This window comes from Tenrec ecaudatus, chromosome 6, assembly GCF_050624435.1.
Source record: "Tenrec ecaudatus isolate mTenEca1 chromosome 6, mTenEca1.hap1, whole genome shotgun sequence".
NCBI classification, from domain to species: Eukaryota; Metazoa; Chordata; class Mammalia; order Afrosoricida; family Tenrecidae; genus Tenrec; species Tenrec ecaudatus.
The window spans coordinates 90,483,389-90,496,704 of NC_134535.1; the positions used below are offsets into that span (position 1 = coordinate 90,483,389).

Genomic DNA, 13,316 nt, shown 5'->3' on the forward strand with positions numbered 1-13,316 from the left:
AGCCTATCTTATTTAGACAGACCTGTGGAGATAATAGCATGCACAAAAACAAGACAGAGCAAAACCAAGCAACAATATATAACAGAACAACAACAAACCACTGGCAAAGAACAAAACAAAACACAACAAGAAAGAAAAGCTTGTAGTTAGTTCAAGGATTGTCTGTTGGCCTTTAGGAGTGTTTTCCAGTCGAGTGTGTTGGGGTACCCCACCCTCGCCCCAAAGTCCACCTTCAGCATTCCCTGGGGACCTTGCTGCTCCATTCCCTTGCTGTTCTGCTGCATTCCCCCAGTGCTTTGCCTCAGTGTGGTGGGATCAGCTCAGGCACAATTCCCACACTGTGTCTCTGGTGCTGTCCCCTGCAGGGCCATGAGTCAGTGAGGGACGTCATGTCTCATAGTGGGGCTAGCCATGTGGTCCTCTCTGTGGACTGGCTGCTATAATTGGAGTCATCGTCCTCAAGGCCTGGTGGGCCAGGATATGCTCCACTCTCTCCTCCTCCCCCTTCATCTGCTCCCGTGTGTTCTGTGCTCTGATCAGCTATGCCCCTCACCCAGAGCTGCAGAATCAATGCCATCCTTTGAAATAAATTCTTCTGGGGGGTAGGGGCAGGTGTCCACTTAGTATTTTGGTACTGGGACCAGCCCCTCAGACGCCTCATGTATTTTTACTGCTTGTTTTTCTCTTAAAAATATTTTATTGAAAGAAAATAAAGTCAGCTGATGGCAACTGTTGATTTCTGTTTACTCGAAAATCAGTCAAATGAATGCTGAAAAGATCACAACTTATCCATTATGATTTTCCTGATTGTGACCATTTATAGGAAAAAATTAATTAAGTACAGATGCCAATAAACATCCCCTAGTGAATAAGAATTAAGAATAAGCTATAATACATTATAGGATACTGACGCCTTACCTCAGTGAATTATGGGACAAGGACTCTTTTCATAAATCATAAAACTTAATTATGAGCCAGAAGGTACAGAGATAATTTTTCCCCTTACACTGAGTGAGAGGCAAGATTTAATGTCTAAAATTAATGAGAGTTGAATCAATCAACTAATTTTAGATTATGTAGGAGCCAAATGCAGAGAATTATGGTAGATTTTATTGGAATCATTAATAAATATTTATAACATATTATCTGAGCAGATCTCAAGGATCTAGCAACATGTTCACATCACCATATATTTATGTAAAATGTGTAATAGTAATATTTATATTATTAATCTATTTTTCCTGAAGGGGATTTCAGAAATCATAGGTCTACCGCTACGTAAGTGAATTCTCATGGGCTGGGTATCCCTTCCCTTAAAGCCTTGTTCTCTTTCTCCCTGTGTGCTCCCTGTTTGCCTGAAACCTTTCTTTCATCCTTCTCGCTCTCAATTTCAGACCTGTAAGTCCCCCCCCCCCCCTTTCCTTCTCTTTCCACCATGCAGGATGAGAGGGAAACCATCACCTTTCATACGCAATCTTTCATCAATCTGTCTTCCTTTTTTTCCCATTTATGATTTTATTTAGCACAAATAAAACTCGCAAATGGGCCATCTACTCATTTTCTTCGCTGTGCAGCCTGGCGTTGGGATTGGTGATTCTGATGGCCAGCTGGGCTGCTCTTTCTACGATGACTTTGCGATTCTCAGGGGAAACGTTGGGAGCGATCTGTGCACAATAGGACTTGTTACACATCAGCAGCACTTCCAGCTCCTTGACGGTGTGGACCAGGAACTTGCGGAAGCCACTGGGCAGCATGTGCGTGGTTATCTTGTGGCTCCCGTAACCACTGTCGGGCATCAAGATCTAGCCCTTGAATCTTCTCCAAACCCTGTAGTCAATGCCTCTGGGCTCGCGCCAGTTGTGCTTAGTCTAGACATAGCGGTCGGATTGGTGACGGATGAACTTCTTGGTCCTCTTTTTGACAATTTTAGTCTTCACCCGGGGTCTGGGGGCAGCCATGATGCCTTCAAGAAAGAGCCAGACCTGGGTCAAGGCCTCCCTGCCCAGGACCTGAACACTGTCACCGAGTCTCTTCCAGTCACCAGCTACTGAGCAAACTGCGAATGGAATGGGTCTCTGACAGGCTTGGTTTCCCTCCTGTCTCCAAAGCTGGCAGAAGACTAGCTATTCTCCAGATGTGATCCTGGGAGGTCCGATCTGTCTTCCTAAACCAACACTTTCTCTTCCATGAAACTACATGCCCCTCTCCCATTATGTAAAATGGGTATCACTTACTAGTTTGAACTGCTTTGTAAACTCTTCTGACACATCAGCTGATCATTATTGAAAACCACCACATGCCAAGCATTGTGCTAATCGCTTTACATTCATGAGTTTATTTCAATCCTAGCAACAACTCTCCGAGTTGGACTCGTGGCTTCCATGATCATTTTAAAATATGGTGCTTGAAGAAGTTAACCAACACGTCCAAGATCACACAGAGGGTACGTGACCCTTGATTTGAATACCATGTGCTTTGTAAAATAACCCTTTCTCTACTTTATCATCCAGATAACACTCTTTTGTGCAACTTTCCTTGGCATATTCTGCCAGTCTTTTTGCCTTATAATACCCAGTCCCCCAAATCACCTTACATTTTTATTAGTCTTAACGTGCAAGAACTTTTTAAAACTTATTTTGGTGCTTGGTGTAATGCTTCTTGTTAATCAATCCAGTAATCATTTATCAGGTGATTTTTATGGCTACAAGACAATTCTAGTTATGTCTGGATATAAGAAGTAATTATTTTGAAGTTCATAAATAGGTTGCTTTTACAACCACATTTAATTATTATGCATACATAGGAGTGTTTAGACCCCCAGGTTATTCTTGCATATTCACGAAATCTTGTAAGATTCCCTGGTGTTGTATCATTTAGGAATCATCTAGGCATCTTGTTAAAATATAGATTCTAGTTCAGTATACTAGAGTGGAAATTAAAATTGTCAGCAGGGGGATTAAGGGGCAGTGGTGTCAAACCAGAAAGAACTAATTTTTAAACCCTGCTTTCAAATCCAGGTGTGCCAAATTTTCTAGTGAGTGATTTGGGCTATTGCAACAAGGAAATCTTGTTGTAAGACATTTTGTTGCTCTTGGTTGCCATAGGAAATAACTATAACTCTAATTAATGACTTAACAATAATAATCCCCCCTAATTTTGGACAAAGTTGGCTACTGATATGTAAGCAAAAAGAATATAGCATTATTTACTTATAAATTGTAACTCATGAATAATGAGTTATGATTTGGTGACACAGGGAAGGGAGCTTAAAGACTGGGCACAGGAATAGTGTCTCTGATGGAAAGGAGATATGAGCATCGAGTGACTGCAATGGGACATCAAGTGAAAGAGGAATGTTCAATAGAAAAAAGTGGGGTATGTAGTGAGTTGTGACAAGTAGGTGATTTGCAGCACAAGAATGAGTGTGTGCAGAGTTCTACAATGACCTTGAGCAGGCAGAGAAATAGACAAAGAGACGGTGCGACTGCTTTACAAGATCGGTTGAACCTGATAATTCCATTCCTTTGTCTTACTCTCTTCTTCTGCAAACTGGGTGCTCAGAACGTAGTCAACTCCTTAATAGGACAAGGGCTACAACATAAGGGTTCCAACAACAGAAGGAAAGAAATCAGAAAGATTAGAGCAGAGATAAACAAACTGGAAAACAATAGGGGAAAAAAACCTACAGACCAGAATTAGTTTTTTTGAAGGATTAACAAATGACATACCACTGGTAAATTTAACAAAGGAAAAGAAAGCTCTGGAGTTAGAGATGAAAGGGTGAGAAGACAATTAACACCTATTAATGTATCTGTAAACTAGGTGGGGTGCCTTCCATTGAGGAAATCATGCTTAGCCATACTTATTGGGAACCCAAGAGGAGGACACACATGGTTCTATGTTCCTAACTGGACACTGTAACCTTGTTTCTGTTCATTCATTGAAGTCCTAGGCCAAGTGGTACAGGCTACAGGGATGTTAGCCTGTCCTTCAAGGCCCACAACATCTTTTCTTGGCCATACCAGAAGGATTCAATGTGGAAATCTTGCTAGTTGAACTGGGCTATATGTCAAACTCACCTGTAGCAGATCTGAGGAACTGACTAAACCTGTGTGTCACAACCCTTTGCGGGGAGGGTCAACCAACCCGTTCACAGGGGTCGCCCAATTCATAACAGTAGCAAAATTACAGTTGTCAAGTAGCAACGAAAATAATTTTATGTTTTTGGGGGGGGGGGTCACCACACATGAGGAATTGTATTAAAGGGTCGCAGCATTAGGAAGTTTGAGAACCACTGGACTGATCCACTTGACTTAAGGCTGAAACACCTCAGCATGAGAAGCAGATAACTGTTATCCCAAGGTTATGGAACTGATGGCCTTTGGATTTTGGTCTGGATCTCTTGCTTTGTGAATGCCCAATGAATGATGGGGTAGGACTACCGTATATTTACTATTTGAATGCCCTCCTCATTTTCTTATGACACATATTAGTCTAGTAGGCATGATTATTGCCTTCTTGAATGAGTGTTATTGAAAAGGTTTACCCTATCACCAGCCCCCATTGTTCCAGTAAATATTATCCAGTCACTTAAGAATTTAATCTGTACAAATTCCCAATTCATGTATTGTGGTATGAAGCCAGTATATATCTCTATAATTTCCTTTTCTCAGCAGTGTTTTAGATTCCGTAGCTTGACTACGGTAATGGCACTATCAATAGAATTACCTTATGCCACAAGGGGATGATTTATAATGTTCTCTATCATAAAATGATAGTGATATCTCTAAAGTAAACCAGAGACATATATAAACCATGGATGTATGAATGCATTAGTGTCTTGCACTTACTTCTAGTCCAACCTGAGAAGAATTAGTTCTTACAACACGTCCTTATTCAATGCTCACCCTTGTGAGAGATCACTAAAGATATGGGTGAAATAGCACAGAGTGATGAAGAAACCAGATGGTTCCCAACTATTAGAAAGAATGAAGTCTCTGGTCTTAAAGGCTTATCTTAAAACAACCAACTCTCTAAGTGAGGCATCAACAAAGTCCACATAGAAGAAACATACCAGATTCAAGGAGTGTAAGTAATACAATCCAGATACAAAGGAAGGAATGGTATCAGAGCTTAAGTTGTGAACACTCCGTTTGCAGCAGCGGTTGATGGAAGGCTGTGGGAGCCCAGCATGCGTATGAAGCATCCTCCCCCGTGGATTACACCTCTGGGGCCTCCCTGCAGCACAGTGCAGAGATGTGAGCGACCTTGCTATCAGAGAGAGAGCATGCTACAGTAGAATGTGGCAGGTGTAGTTAGCTTAAAATATGCGTTATCATTTGATCTTCCTTGTGACCCATTTTAGGTTTTTTCCCCCATTTTTTGATATTTTCTGCTCTCTTTTCCATTGAGGTTTTTCTAAGTTTTGTGTAGTCATTGTTGTTGGGGTTCTTTGTTTGCTTTTGTGTTTTTTGGCATATGAAATCCAGAATAGATAAATCTATAGAGATAGTGACTGGATTAATAACGACCTAAGAGCATCACAGGGGAGGAGGGGAAGGAGACTGGGAGCTAACAACGAGTATGAGAATAAATTGTTCTGAAATTGATTGATTGTGGCGATGACTGCACAACTCTTATTAATATGATCAAATGATTAAATTGCATGATATGTGAAGTAGATGCCAATGAAACTATTAAAAATACCGTGGCTTGGATCAGGTACACCTTACTTCTGAGGATGACACCTTGCCTCTTTAACACTTTAAAGAGGGCTTGTGCAGCAGCAAGCTTCAACCTGAAGCTTCATGTTAGTAATTCATGAACTCTTCTGGTCAGTCCCTGGCCTTGTTTTATCTGATTATATTGATATTGTCCACCCTCTCTTCCCACCGACGTGGCCAGTATAATTGCCATGTATTACATCTGCTAAGATAGCCATGTATAGTTACCATGTATGTGGTTGAAAGAAGGTATCTGTAAGGAAAAAGTCATTAGTCTTCCACAATTGTATCATGATCTCCAGCTTCATTGTATCATTAATGCCATATTTTACAAATAATGATCCTTCCTATTTACTTTTGAATGCTTAACACCAATAATTATTGATTCAGATTGATTGTATATTGTACCTTTTTCAGACTGAGGATGCTGGTGGATTCTTCAGTTTCTTCAGCATTGGTACCTAATAGGTCTTCCTCTTAGGAATATAGATATTATCCTAACACAGAAATCATTGTACTTTAATAGAGATCTTGAAATGTGCTTGCTGATGATGTGGCACCATTTCCCTAGACTTTATCAATCCCAGCATAGTAGATTATATGATTGTTTGGCTCAGAGTTGCCCATACCGGTCTATTCCTAGTCACTAATGCCAAGGGTGTTTATCTTTATGCAGCCTAATTCATTTTTCACAACTTACAAATTTCCCAAACCCATACTTCATGCATTCCATGTTCTCATTAACAATGGGCATCTGCAGTTGTTTCTTCTCATTTTGAGTCATAACTATCAGCAAGCGAAGGTCCCAAAGCGTTGATCCATCCATGCCATTAATCTTAATGATTTCAATCCCAGAAGCTCATCTTCCAGCCCTATCTCAGTGGTCCTCTGCTATTTACAATGTTCTTTGGTACTGTGGAGCATAACCCTGAAGACCGTTCCTGGTACACCAGGATGTCCCAGAGAGCAGGCCAGACTTTGGCTTCATGAGGCTCACTTGACCATGGTGCTTACCTGCCAAACTAGATGTGCCAGCCAGTTTACCCTCCACTCCATCTAGATCAAACAGGTGATTTTTTTTTTTTTTTGCCCGAAGAACAAATAGCAATGCTTGTCGGCCTTCTTCCCTGGGGTAACTAGGTGATATGGGTACTACTAGTGTCTAGTGTGTAGAGATCAGGGATGCTGTTAATCATCTCATGAGGAATAGGACAGCCAGACTCACAAGACTTATTCCACTCATGGTTAAAAAATCCTCCATTAGTGGTAACTACCACCTGTGGAGTGTATGAAATTAGAGTTTTTCCCATGTGTTTCTCTAATACACATTCACATGCTTTTAAAATACAGATTCAAAATGTTGTGGGAAAATTCCATTATCTTCAATTCAATTTTTTTCCATAAACATTGAAGCCTGTTTTATTATGTATACATATTATTATTGATTTTCTACTTTCTACAAACAGAAAGTTTTTCAGTCAATGTACTTAGTTCTCTCTCATTCTAAAGAATGATGTTGCGTGGTGTAAATGTGTCATTGTTTCTTTAATTCTTCTTTTATTACCAGGCATTTTGGTTATTTTCAGACAGTTTGTTATTTCAAATGTTCTCAGTGAACATCTTTGTATATACATTTTTATCCAAATGTGAAAACATTTCTAACGAACCATCTCCTGGAGCTAATATTGCTGATTCAACTTTTTATGAACATATCAAATTTGGTAGGGTCTGCCGAACGCTCTAGAAAAAAATCCCCAAGTTATATTCCCACCGAGCCTGAGGGCGGCACAGGCATTTTGATCCTTCCAAGTGTGTATCACTATAAAGGAGGATGACTTAAATAAAATTATTCTTATTTTCAAGAATGTTTAGACCGTCTAAGCCAAAAAAGGCCATCAGGCTGTACCAGAGAACATAAACATGGTCATTATGAAGTAAAATGTGATGGTCACAGAAATCATTCTGCTGCACAAGCAATAACAGAGAAGGGACGCATTCCCAAGGCATGTGCATACACTGTCTGTGTGTTGCTTGAAAATGTACCAGAGAGCCTTGTTAATATGATCCACTGTGTCGCCTCCCTTCCTGTAACTGCCTGGTAACTGAAGTAACAGCAATTGTCCACAGGATTGATAGCTTTTCAGTGAGGCAAAGAAAAAAGAAACCAGAAAATAAGTTGCCCACTGATATAGTTAAAAACAGAGTGGTGAAGAAATGAATTCTGAGGATAAGATATTTTTTATTATAAATGGAAAGTGTACAATATAAGTTAAGTAGTTTCTTTTCCAAGCCTTTCCAAAATAAAACAACAGTATAAATACCGCCCATGTAGATAATACAGATAATAGTTCTTAGCCCACTACTTTTCATATGAAGCTAAAAGAACATATTTGTTGGCGGAATGAGAGTCATTTTATAAAAAAATATTACAATGACACAATTACTTTGTCAGTCAAGCTTAAAGTGATATCTATCTATATTTATATAATTTTTCACAGATTGATCACTCATTGGGTTATTGTGCAAATCTCTGCAGAACAGCCACTCTGACATCCAGATGTAAAACCAACAAAACTCATGACCATCGGGTCGATTTTGACGCAGGGCGACCCCATTGGGCATGGTAGGACCCCATTGGGCATGGTAGGACTGCCTTAAGCTCATGACCACATATCTCAAAAGGAAATGCAAAGTTGCCATTCTTCGAATGGTCTTCTTCCACTTCCCAAAATAATTCCTTCTTAGCCACTTCTGTCTCCTCAAGATTGCAGCCGCTCTATTGAACAAGGCCCACCCCTACCTCTCCCTGCTCCCTGTTATGGAGAAACTTGCCTCCAATTTCCTTAAGACAAAAATAAAAAGGAAGATTCAGTCTTGCAAATATTTGGAAAAAATTAGGAAAACAAAATTGTTTCATAATTCTTTTTCCACATGTTTTTTCCAAAATGTGTGCTATACAATTAACTTATAGCCTGAGCTAATTTTTTTTGTTGAATTAAGTCTTAAAAATTCATGTCATCATCATATACCTTTTACTTTTCCAGACTTACCTGTTTGAATTCCCAATTTGAACTTTTTCCCTTTGCTCACCTTAAAAAATTTCCATATGTGTAAGATATCCATGTTCAAGTTAAGGTCCTATTTTTCATTCATATTTTTCAGTTGAGTGTTATTACAGTATTATAATTGCTTAGAGGGAAATTGGCTGCAGGGTTTTAGAAGCCCTAACTTTCACTTCAAAAACTCTTTGAAGTTTATAAAGATATGTATTCAATTTTCTTGTTAGTCTGTGGAAAATAGAAGTTATTAAAAGGAACTAATTAATTGATTTGCATTTAGTTTAGTTGTTGTTGGTATTGTTAAGCATTCAAAAAAACGAAGAGTCAAACTCCACTGCCTTTAAATCAGGGCTGACTCATACTGAGGGCCTGTGGGTCACTGAGACTGTAACTGTTTACAGGAGTAGAAAACACTGTCTTTCTCCCATGAAGCTGCTGGGCGGTTTTGAACTGCCGGCCATGAGGATCATAGTCCAACCAGGGCTCCACTGGTCTACTACACCACAAGGGCTCTTGTTAAGTATTACAGGTTACTTAATGGCTAACACTCATTCCTCGGGGAATTTAAGGACTTGATTTTTAGTGTTTAAGCAACTATAAAGGCAACTTGTTACAAATATCTAGAAAAGCATTTTTATTTTAAAATGTATCTCCTTGAGGTACATACAAGTTTCCAGTCATGACTCAAGTTATAGCCTTCTCTTAATTTATTCTGATTTCATGTTTATTATGTGTGCAATGTATATATGGTACAACAAAATTTATTTGGTGCTTTGAAAATTGCTTTAAGATGAATTTTAACTGAATTTCCTATAATTAAAATGTATGTATGCAAGTATAATTCTCCATTAGTGGTGTGTTGATAGGTGAAATTTACAGCTTTAAGAATAGGCTTTAGTTCAGAATTACTAGATTTAATTATTCACTGGGAGAACTGCATTTATAGGGACATGGAACAAACCTAAAATGTAAACAGGATCACTTATGAAATTGTAGAAAGCTTGAGAACATTGAAATGTAAATAAATATTCCATGAAAATATTGAAAAATATGTTTAAAATATATCTTAAAATACGATTGACACGTCAGTGTTTTAATTTATTGACAAATTTTGTCATCAGGTTCTTTTCTATACTTAAAAGCATTGCAGTAATTTAAATTCAAATTCAAGTTTTTTCTAAATCTAAGGCCACAGGAATAGGCATGTGTTATAAGCGATGATCTACAATAGTGGCTTTCCAATAGCAAATACCCAGAAGCTTCGTTACAGTGATTTTTGGAATTTAAAGTAAATTTCCATAAATCTGGAAAATGCAGGCCTTCTGATGTTTTGTTTCTTATATTAGTGTATGACTGTGTCTAAATACAAATGTGTCTTTTATGGATGAGGAAAACCTAGAACTATAAAATTGGTCTAAGTTGCTGATACTTAAAAGTACATTGCTTTTTCATGTGATTCCTGGGGAATGGCATGCATCAGAGGAATACATTTATGCATGGGGATCACTATGGTATCATCAATTCAATATCAGATTTTTTTGTTGTTATCATTTAGATTTATTTATATATACAGTCCCTATGTTAAAAGTTGAGTTCGCTGGAAGTCTGTGAGCTGGCTCTACCTGGCATTCTTGAGAAGATCCAGTGGCTTTGGCACATGACAGGGAGGTTCATGTTATCAGAGGGAGGAAGAGAGAGGAGGGAGCACCTGAGATCTATGCAATAGAGAGATCTGTCTTCGCGCTGTCCTTTTGGAGGACTCTCTGTGGATGAGCTGGGAGCTGTATTTCTGCGGGCTCTCATAGGCCATCATCTCGGTGTAGTGGGACAATAGGGCAGAGACTGCCCCTCGCTCCCAATTCAGTCTCAACAGACCTTTTAAAATTTCTTTTACATCAATGTAGACCTTCCACATAACGGTTCTCTATTCTAATGAGCTTATAATGGAAGAAGTAAATGATTCACTTAAATGGGTTATGATGTAGTATTGTCAAGTCAATGTTCTTATAATGAAAATATGGTCTGAATATGAAATGGGTGCAAAGCCCACGCAAGCTGGTTTTTAAAAGGGCTTCCCCTTAAAACAGACTGTGGAAACTGCAGACATTTTAAAAACCAATCTTTGACATCCCAAGAAGAGGGCGGTGGTGATGGTCAGAGCGAGAATTATTTCCTCCCCTTGCTGTTGACCTAGGTCTGAATCTGGCCAGTGCACCAAAGCATAGCCATCACTTGTCTGTCAGTGGAAGCTTGTGTGCGGCTATGAGGCTGAATGATTTCAGTAGTGCTTTCAGACTAAGGTGGACTAAGAAAGGCCTGGCAATCTACTTCCTACAGTAAACTAGTGGACAGCCCCAGCCCCTTGCATCACAACAGCCTGATCTCATTGTGCATGGGCTTATCATGAGTCAGAGGCTATCCTGATAGCTGCTAAGAATACAAACCATTGCAAGAAGCTCCTTTATGTATTTTGGGGGTCTCCAAAAGTCTCTAGCTATTTTCTAAAATGGCATACAAATAATCCCATAATATCTAGTTTTACAAATATTGAAACACTATTTAAGAGTTTATAAAATTTTGGCATACATTATTCCATTTGATATTCTCAGAAATCCCTTAGCATACTTAAAATAGATATCCCCCATTTGATAGATGAGGTAATTGAGGTTTAAATGTGTTAAAAGTTTTTGTTGTTGTTGTTTTTAATTCTCACTCAGCCAGAAAGTGGCAGAACCAGGTAGCAAAGTACTGTCTTCTGATTCCATATACACCTTAAAAAGTAGCTGACCTTGTTGATTTAATACTGTGAGAAAGAACAGTTTAATTGTGATAAACTAAACAGTGTTAAAACCAAACTCATATTTAGCAGGAATTCTTCAACTTTAAGAGGGCAGCACTAAGTAATTCTTTACAGTGCTGTAAGATTTCTCTGCTAGTTTGGGTTCTCCAGAGAAGCAATACCATCTGTGTATGTATATAGAAGGAGATTTATGACAAGAAATGCCATGCACAGTTTCAGTAGTAGATAAGTTATTTCCAGTCCAAGTATATGGGTCAGATCGAAGTTGGAGGTTTCTTCTGACTCACATAGTTGCAGGAGCTGATGAACAGGAAGTAGGAAAATAAAAAGTGGGAGAATCATAGGCTGGTAGATGCAGAGCTGAATGAATCCAAGGTGGCAGTCTGTTGATGGTTCCTGGGATCGGTAGGCTACACAACAAACTGATGAACCAGATGCCGGGTCCAGATACAGCAGAAGGCAAAAGACCAAGAGAAAACTCAGTTCTGCTCAAGGTCTCGTTTCTAAAAAAGCCCATAATCCGAGGGGATGTCATCAGGCCCCACCTCTACCTTCACCCAGATATATCCAGTTGAAATAAAATCTAAACATCACAATATCCAACTAGCTGGAAATGTAAATTATGGGCATGTATTCTACAGGATATAAACAGGTTGATTCTATATCAGTCTATGTGGATTGTTCAGAAGGTCTTTGATGGGCAAGTGTGAGGCCAGGCACTAAGTGTTATATCTAAAGCATTTCAAAGCAAGATGATTACTTTTATACCTTTTGGCATTTCCAAATTGGTATGCGAGTGTGTAGCCTTATCAATGAACTTAAGCATATTTAAAACTAATTTTGGGGGGTGGGGTAATCAGATTTTTCTTATTATAAGCCCCATTGTAACCTGCAAGTGTGTGTGTGGCCGGGTTTCCTGTGAACTTACCTGACTTGCATCTAAGGCAATGTGTTCTTGGCATCATCAGCAAGCAAACATCTTAGGGACTACTCGGCAAGTGAAATTTCAAAATGGTTTTAACTGGTGCTTACCAAAACTAGTTTAAAACATTCGGTGCCTTTTGTCATTGTTCTTAGGCTCTGTCTATGATTCTTACTCATAGTCACCCCACTGCCCCACTCATGTCCAACAGAAGGAAACGCTACCCGGTCCTGCTGCGTCCTCACATTGCAATGTGTGAGCCCACTGTTGCAGCCATTGTGTCAGAACATCGCCGTGCACGGCTTCCTCCTTTTCACAGACTCTCTACCTTTTCCAGGCACTGGTCTCATCCGATAACATGATGCTCTTTCCAGGGACTAGTTTCTCCTGCTAATATGCCCAAAGTAGGTGATCTGAGTCCCACCGTTCTTGCTTCTAAGGAGCATTTTGTCTGTATTTCCTCTAAGGCAGTGGTTTGTCCTTCTGGCAGTCCAGGGAGCTTTTAGTATTCTTCACTAGCACCACAATTCAATGCATCGATTCTCCCCGGCCTTCTGCTCATTGGCCAGGTTTCACCTGCATGCGGCAAGTAAAGCGACCAGGGGCTGGATCAGGTGGACCTTATTCCTCAAGGTGACGGATTTGTTCTTTAGCACTTTAAAGATAGTTTTTGGCAATAGATCTTCCTAGTGCAGTGCATTGATTTCTTGATTGGTGCTTCCATAAGCATTGATTGTGAACCCAAAAGAAATGAAACCCTTTACGACTTCTATGGTGACATGAAAGTACTTGCTGTAGTTCCGCTGTCCATA

General features: G+C 39.4%; 1 protein-coding gene and 1 non-coding gene across 2 annotated transcripts in view; one reads left to right on the forward strand and one right to left on the reverse strand.

The window, feature by feature from the left end:
* The window catches only part of NELL2 (neural EGFL like 2), a 449,535-nt gene that overhangs the window by 359,001 nt on the left and 77,218 nt on the right, over positions 1–13,316 (forward strand). The window lies entirely within an intron of this gene.
* LOC142452195 (small nucleolar RNA SNORA7) lies at positions 2,015–2,152 on the reverse strand. Its single transcript, XR_012785226.1, has one exon. It is a non-coding gene; the product is annotated as a small nucleolar RNA SNORA7 (small nucleolar RNA).